This window comes from Symphalangus syndactylus, chromosome 12 (assembly GCF_028878055.3).
Source record: "Symphalangus syndactylus isolate Jambi chromosome 12, NHGRI_mSymSyn1-v2.1_pri, whole genome shotgun sequence".
Taxonomy (NCBI): Eukaryota; Metazoa; Chordata; class Mammalia; order Primates; family Hylobatidae; genus Symphalangus; species Symphalangus syndactylus.
In genome coordinates this window covers 38201920-38210656 of record NC_072441.2, presented here as the reverse complement: position 1 = coordinate 38210656, position 8737 = coordinate 38201920, and positions in this window count along the sequence as shown.

The window sequence follows — 8737 nt, the reverse complement described above, 5'->3', positions numbered from 1 at the left end:
AAAGGACACATTATTGCACCTCAAGCTTTCTACCACTAGGAAGAAAGCACAGTGCTTGGTATTCTCTTTGGTTTTGGAAGACTCGTATTCCACACATGGTAATACTACTCCAACACATTTACTGGGTGGCAAGGAAGGCTTCCAACTTTGTGTGGGGCGCAGAGAAGTAAAAGGCACTGGAGTAGGTCCAGACTGGGTACGAATATTCCTTCTGCTTGAACCATGTGAATCACCAAATTCTATGCTATTAGAGATGTCTCTGATTGGGGAAGATGCTGTGTGGGTCCATGAATGGACTAAAACACACAAGTATTTATTCTCTCAGTCAACAATAACAATCAACATAGAACACTTCTGTGACCAAATGTTTGGGGATTTCTCTCCACCAACAAGCAAGCAATCAATTCTGCAGCAGGCACCCTTTGAGTGTCCTCTAATTCTGTTCTATTCTTACTCTATCTACCTAGAGATAGCATCAGATCCCACAGGTTAAGGAATTAATGCCCAAGACTGCCACCACTGCCCCACTCCATGCAGCTTTCAGACACCAATCTCAAGATCCAGGTTGTTTTACTTGTGCTTCTGACCAACGGGCTATAAATCAGGGATCCCACACACACCCCTCCTTGGGTTAGATTAATTTGCTAGAGCAGCTCCTGAAACTCAGGGAAACACCTACTTACATTCAGCAATCTATTATAAAGGATATTACAAAGGATACAGATGAAAAGATGCATATGGTTAGCTATGGGGGAAGAGGCACAGAGTTTCCATGTTCCCTCCAACCACCGGGTGCACCATCCTCTAAGAGCCTCCATGGGTTCAGCTATTTGAAAGCTTTTGGAACCATGCCCTTTTGGGTTTTTATGGAGGCCCCACTACATAGGATTGATTGATTACATCATTGGCCATTGGTGATCAACTTAACCTTCAGTCCCTTTCTCTTTCCCAGTGGTTAAGAGTGGACTGAATGTCCCAACCCTCTAATCAAGCCTTGGTCTTTCCAGTGACCAGACGTCATCCTGAAGCTACCTAGGGACTGCTTGCCATCAGTCAATTATTAGCATACAAAAAGACATCACTTTAGAGATTCTAAGGATTTGAGGAGTTGTATGCCAGGAAATTGGGTGAAGACCAAATATATGTTTTACATATATCTGTATATGTAATATATACATATATTACATATACAAATATGCCAAGACCCAGTGGGAAATTTACAACATAAACTCCCAGGGTTCTGGAGTAAGGCTATGCTATCTGTAGCAGAGAATCAATTGCCATTTGAAAAATAGCTCCTGGTGTGTTACTGGGTTTTAGTAAACACTAAAGTCTGACCATGGAACTTCAACAGACTTTGTGGCCTGAGCTGCTCACCATAAGCTGGTTTCTATCAAACCCACCAAGTATTAGGGTCAGGCAGGCCCGGCAGCAATCCACAGCAAGATGGAAATGAGAGATCCAGGAGTAGGTAGAGGTAGGGCTAGAGGGCACAAGAAAGGCACATGAGCAGGTGGCCCAGATCCCCATGTTATCCACTGCTGTTTCTCCAGTGCCTCTCACACTACGGCCATTAAGGAGAGGGCGGTTCTTATAACAGTGGTGAAGGAAAATCCTCCCAATGAATACAGTTTTAGGAAATACACCAAAGAATCATCTACTTTGTGTGTAATGTGTTTCTAGGTAATAATATATACAAACTTGCGGGCAGTGGCAATTGGCTTGGTTGGTTGGTTAGACACTTGGAATGAGAAAGATTAGGAGATTGGTCAGAGGAAAGGAGCTTGTAAATGGGGCTGTGTGGGTGGACATGAAATGTGAAGATTTTTACTTTGCATCTTAATGTCCACCGAAGAGCATCAACCACGGATGAGACACTAAACAATCAAGCAGACAGATTGATTTTGCCAGTGGCTGTCAGTCGGCCTTTGTCATTGGCAATCCCAGTGCTGGTACCAGAAACTCATGAATAGCCATGGTGGCAGGGGTAGAGGACATACACGGGCCCAAAAGCCAGGGATCTGGCTTTCTATTACTAATAATAATGGTTGCTAACAAATATCCAAACTTCCAGCAGTAGAGACCAATAATGGGGGAGACCTTGATATGGCACCTATTTGGCAGCAAGTTAAACACATTGGGCCCCTTTTACTTTGAAAAGGTCAGTGATTAATCCTAACTAAAATAGATACATATTTTGGATATGGCTTTGTCTTTCCTGCCCACAGGGTCTCAGTCAGCCCCACTATCCAAGGGCTTACAGAATTCCACATAACATCACTCAGACCAAGGGACAAAGAGACCCTCTTTAAAGTAAAGGCAAGCTGTAAGTGATCATATAGTCCTACCACATACTTTACTATCCCAAAGCTGCTGGCCTGAGAGAGTGATGGAATAATCTCTTAAAGGCACAACTGAGATGTCAGCTTGGAGATAATACCCTGTGATGATAGGTTACTGTCCTCCAGGATGTAGTGCATTCCCTAAATACTTGGCTCTTGTATTGTGTTATGTCCGCAATAGGTAGAACACGTGGATCTGGTAACCAAGATGTAGAAATAGGAATGGTCCCACTTGCTATCACTCCCAGTGATCTACCAGGGAAAGCTTCCCCTACCCCCTGAACTCTAAGCTCTGATTGTGTAGAGGGCCTGTTCCTAGGGGGATACTTCTACCATGGAACACAGTGAGAGTGATTTAAATTTAAAGCTATAGGGTTATGCAATCAGCCAACTTGACAATTCTCAAGATAAAACAGCTGTTCCAGCTTACTGCACAGAGAGAACCATAATCAGACCAAAACTTTAGAACATTTATGAAAGGGAAATGACGTTGTAGAATGTGACAGTGCTGTGAGTTTTAATTGAATGGTGGAGGGGGCCAGTGACACATATAACTCAGATCATTGCATTTTTAGAAAATCACAGAAATTGAGTGCTGAAATAAACCTCTAATTGGACATGTTTATTTTAGTAGCAACTGAAGCAAGAGAGGTTAAGACTTGTACAAAGTCTTGCGGATATGTTAACAGCAGATCTGGGACCAGAACCCAGGTCTTCTGACCCCTAGTCCAGGATTCCCTGCATCCACCACTATGGATGCATAGCTCCACAGTTTTCCTTTTTAACTATGTGTGGATTAGGCCAATGTTAACTTACTTTGCATTCTGTATACACACCATATGGAAGGCTGATCAATAACCTGCAGGCATTCTGGTGGCAAGAAGTCACCTTAGCATTAAAAATTCATAATAGAAATTTGCCCAAATAGACAATCTGGCAGACTGGTGTCAACCTAATTGGCTCAAATTAATGAATGCAGCTCCACTCAGATTTTTTCAATTTTATTAACTTTTTTTTCTGTTTGTTTATGATCTACATATACCTTCATTAAAATCACAACAGTATCAGAGACCTCCCTTTCATTAGTCTCACAAAACCATTTTGAATGTCACTGAACACTCATTTTGGACTGGGGACAGGATCCATTTGGAATTCACCAATGCCTCAAACCAACTTCTCTAAGTCTTTGGGGACCAATAAAAATGTATATGCATTTTGCTTAGCACATTTCCCTTAACTCAACATAACAATTTTTCAAGGAGCTTAAATAATGCAAGTTATTTTTTTTTGGTTTATGTGAACTTTTGAAAACAAAGCATCTAGAACCACCCAATATCCATTTTCGTCCACCTATAAAAATAATTTTGTTTTTTAGCAGTATTAGGATGCATCCAGTCAGCAGTATTTAGGTTCAGCATACATTAATTAATTCTGTGACAGTACTGAGCTTGAAGTGGAATGAGATCATAGTAATAAAACTATATTTGTAATGCACTTTTAATGTAATACAAACAACTGTATAGTGTACTTTCATTCAGTCCTCCATCAACTTATGAGACTGGTACTATAGAAGAACTGCCAGCTTCTCCAAAGTATCCACCCTCCTGTCCTTGTTTATCTGGATACTTGGCTTCCTGAAATAAAGACTACAGTTCCAACCTCCCCTACAGCTAGGTATCGCCAAATGACTAAGTTCTTGTTAAAGGGATGTCAGGGAAAGAGATAAGCGTAGTTTCTCATACGAGGTGTCCTTCTTTACCTCTTTTTCTTGGCTGGAATGCAGTTGTGATAACTGAAGCCCAAGCAGCCACGTTGGACTACATAGGGAACTATGTGTTGAGGATGGTGGAGCCACACAAGAGGAATGAGACCCAGCCATTATGTAGCAGCCCTGCCATCCCTGAACTGCTTGCCTTCAACTCATATGCATCATAGAGAATTTCTATCTTAAGTCACTGTTATTTTTATCAACTGAAACTAATCCTGAATGACACACTTGAGCTACATTGTCCTAATTGAGGTGTGCAGTAAGTATGAAATACACACTGGATTTCAAAGGCAAATGAAAAGATTTTATAAATCATCAATAATTTTTGCATTGATTATATATTAAAACTATAATATTTGGATACATTGGCTTAAAATTATATTATTTAAATTATTTTTTCCTGGGCCACCTTTCCAAATGTGACTACTGGAAAATTTTAATTTGTATAAATGGCTCACATTCTGTTTCTACTGGGCACTGCTAGGCTGGTGCTGCTGCACTCTGTTTCTGCATCTGCACTAGAGAATAGATGAAGTTCCTGAGGCTAAGAGGAGCCATACGACTTACCCAAGTTCCCATGTCAAGTAAATGGCGGGACTGGATTCAAGCTCAAGTCTATCTGGTGCAACCTCAGTGACCACCCACTACCTTCTGTGTATCTCAACTGGTGTCGTTGGGTTCAGGTATAGCAGACAGAATACTATCCCAAACACTAATTATTATAGGCAGAAACTGCCGGTGGCTTGGAGTTTTACTGACTTTCACTCAAAATGTGCTTATAATCTGATGAATTCTATAGTATTATTCCCAAATCACATATTCCCCAGCACATAAAAATAGAATGTAATCATTGAAAAAAGCTATGAAGCACAATTTGCTGAATGCTTCTGCTGCCTTTGATTCAGAAAGAAGACATTTAATTTGGAAAACTTTGCCACAGATATCCAGTGACAGAGCTGGAGGCCCTCATGGCAAAACTTTCCTTGGTTGCTTTATCTCACTTTGCTGGAAGCTTAAGGCCTCTAACCCCTCTGACCAAAGATGCCCCGTGGATGGTGCCTGGGTAATAACATCAAACATTTTGCAGCATATTTCCCTTTATCTGGTTGAGTCAGGCATCCTCTGCAGGTAACGAGCATGTTCAGTATTATTTACACCTTTACTTACCCTTTCCCCACTTCTTTAAAAAAGGTGGTAGGTTGGCTTGTGTACTTGTTCTGTGGAAGAGGGGCACAGTTTCTGTTTGGAAATGGCCTGGCATCCCCAGCTTTCTTGATTTTTCCCTGAAGACAGTTGTGGACAGGAACACTCTGACTTAACTGAAGTGCAGGGACATCAACTTGCTTTAGCCACAAGATCCTCCATTATTATGCTCCAGTGCTAGGCTAGACACAATTCTTCCTTGGGGTTCACCACCTCCAATGGATTCTAAGATGTAAGACAGCCACACTCACCAAATGAACTTGGATGCGATCATTTTAATCTTCTTCTTGCTGTATAGTACTGCCATGACTGGCTAGAAATGGTACCCAGACTCCTTAATTGCCCATGGAACTACAGCATGAAACTAACGAGCTGTTCATTAATGCATCCATTGCTCGCTCTCTCCTTCCAGTGGCTTCTGTTCCTGGTTTAGAAGCAGAATTAACAAGTTTTCTCCTAAGAGGCATATCTGTCCTGCAGCAGTCAGCTCTTTGAACATTTAACTTCATCTTCCAAATCATTTCAAAAAACACTTAATGGCTCTGGGCCCAGACCTGACCCCTGCAGATCCCATTTACAAGGACTGTCAAAGACAGATGAATCACCACCAGTAAGTCCTTTTTGCATTTGGCTTCCAAATATGGGAGTGGCTGGGCAACTGTGGGTCATTAGACTTTTGCAAATTAAATTCCCCCAAAGATATATTTCACTAATGCAACTGAAGGACAGTGTGTGTCCCTGACTGCAGATGCTAATCTCAGAGGGACAAAAACCTGTATTCAGCCGGTGCGGTGGCTCACGCCTATAATCCCAGCACTTTGGGAGGCTGAGGCAGGTGGATCACGAGGTCAGGAGTTCAAGACCAGCCTGGCCAAGATGGTAAAACCCTGTCTCTACTAAAAATACAAAAATCAGCCGGGTGTGGTAGCGGGTGCCTGTAATCCCAGCTACTCGGGAGGCTGAGGCAGAGAATTGCTTGAACCTGGGAGGCGGAGGTTGCAGTGAGCTGAGATCGTGCCACTGCACTCCAGCCTGGGCAACAGAGGGAGACTCCGTCTTAAACAAACAAACAACAAAAACAAACAAACAAAGAACCACCCTGTATTCACGTAGGATATTTGTTGAGGACAGAAAGAAAAGACTGCTACCCATTGGCCTTTTTTTCCTCATATTGATCATGCCCACTAGGTATAAAAAATGATGCTCAAATCTGCTGCACGTTCCACTGCCCACTGCGATATGCTACCTTGTTTTCTTTTCAGTTGAATCTATTTGCAATTTTCAATTCCTGAATGAACTCACTGTTTTCCTGTTTTTTGTTTTAGATCGGGTTGGGTGTGTGTTTGGGGGGGTGTCTAAAATTGATGTCTCAATTGCCTTCAGGGGCCCATTAACTTAAGTGTGAAGTTGCTGGTTTTAAGACATTGGGGAATGGAAGAGTAAGAAATTGGAGTTTTCGGCCTCACTAGAAGTGTGTAAATGTGGTTTTTAAAGCACACACATACTGCATTGGCCAAAGTAAAACATGTTGGCTTAGATTCCACTGCAAAGTGGCCAGTTTGTGACCTCACCTTTAAATCAATTCATGCAATCTCCTCTGCAGAGTCTGAATCAGAGGTTCAAATGTGGGGGTGGCGGGGAGTAGCAATTACTTTCTTAAATTCCTTCTGATGCTGATATCCTGTCTGCTTCTCTGGTTGAGAATAATCAAATTCAACATTAGCCAATTCTCATATAAACCTTCACCATTAAATACATTGCCATCAGGGCACATCACAGCCATGAAGTGCTTCCCCTCACAGCACATGTGTCTGCTACTCATTGCAGATCTAGATCACATGAATAGAAATCCGGTGTGATCTGAAAAGAAATCAGACGTCTCTGGTTTTTACAGCCGTCTGGAGACAAAGGCTGCCTACCTGCTGAATTTCAAGTACTTCCAGCCTCTCTTTTTGGCCTATTTTGATCACATTGGTTTTCCTCTAAATAGAGGAAGATGAAATCACCTTGAGCTATTGCCAAGGTGTGCAGGCCTGCCTGTCCTAGGCCTTTTTGCTGACTGTAGGGAAGGCAGACTATCTTTAAATTGCTAATTTCGCCTGAAAGCTCTTATCAGAGACTGAGGGATGATTTTATGCTTTTCTGTTTGTTTTTCAATTCCCCTCGCCCCCAAGTACTCATAGAGCAGTCCAAATCTGAGGTTTAGTTGACTTAGTTGAACGTAAGTTCGAATCTCGAGAAAAGTATCACCAAAGAAACCCTTTTAGTGTCATTTGCTATGAGTGTTTAGTGGTCAGCTGACATCGGTAACAGCAAGTTGTCCCTCGATATCCTTTATCTACAGAATAATGGAACTTTGAATTTTAATTTGGCTCATGGTTTCCAATAAAAACATGAAATATTCCAAGTAATGTGATTGACTTCCAGTCCACAAGATATGAAAGGAAGTAGTATGTACAACTTCTTGGAAGTATCCTTAAAGGAAGGTCTGTTCCTTTCCCCTTTCTTCTTCCCACTGGTTGGAATTCAAATGATGATGGCAAAGAAGCAGCATCTATTTATGAAATGGTTCTGGGAATGGATGTCATGCATGATGGAAAAAAACATAGGTGGAAACTGTGTACCTACCATCATGTAGGGCCACACCACCTCTGGCCCCCCATCTGGACATTTACATGAGAGGGAAGTAGGTGTCTATCTAGTTTATTAATTGGTGGGGGTGGGAGAGACAATTTCCATCGCTCACAACCAAACCTATTCCAAACGACTACAGAGGGTATCAGGTGGGTGCACAAAAGTAGGGCTCAGAAATACCTCATACTATCCCTTTGAAGTAGAGACGGGTCAAACATCATCAGATTTTACAGCAGGACACTCCTTCACAGAGGTTTTCATCAAGATCCTCATTCCATCTTCCTTGTGCTTGATCCAGGAATCCCTTCTTTCCTACCCAGGTCTCCAGCAGCTGCAGTTGTCACCTTTTGTCTCCATCACTCTTCACAACACTTAACTATATATTTTGCCTTTTACTTGTGTTTTCTGTCTTAGGTAGACTGTGGGAACTTGGAGATTAAAAAAAATGTCTCTTTTGTAACCACTTTTCCCACTTACAGTGAAAACAGAGCATTACTTAAATTTCAGATACTCCGTACGCTCTATAATTGAATTAATTTGGAATGCATTTTTAAACCCACCTACTATCTATACCACTTCCTGTGTTTTTTTCACTGTCATCTTCAGACTTTCTGTTCTTTCAAGAAATTATCTCCACAGGGGACTGAATTATGATATTCTCTAAAATAGGAACTCTTAACTTGAGGAGGAGGAAGAGGGAAATTATGAGTCCACCAACTCTCTGCAAGTTTTGTATGTGGAAATGTGAGCTTTTGTCTGCAGAGAAAGTCAGTAGCTTTTATTAGAATTT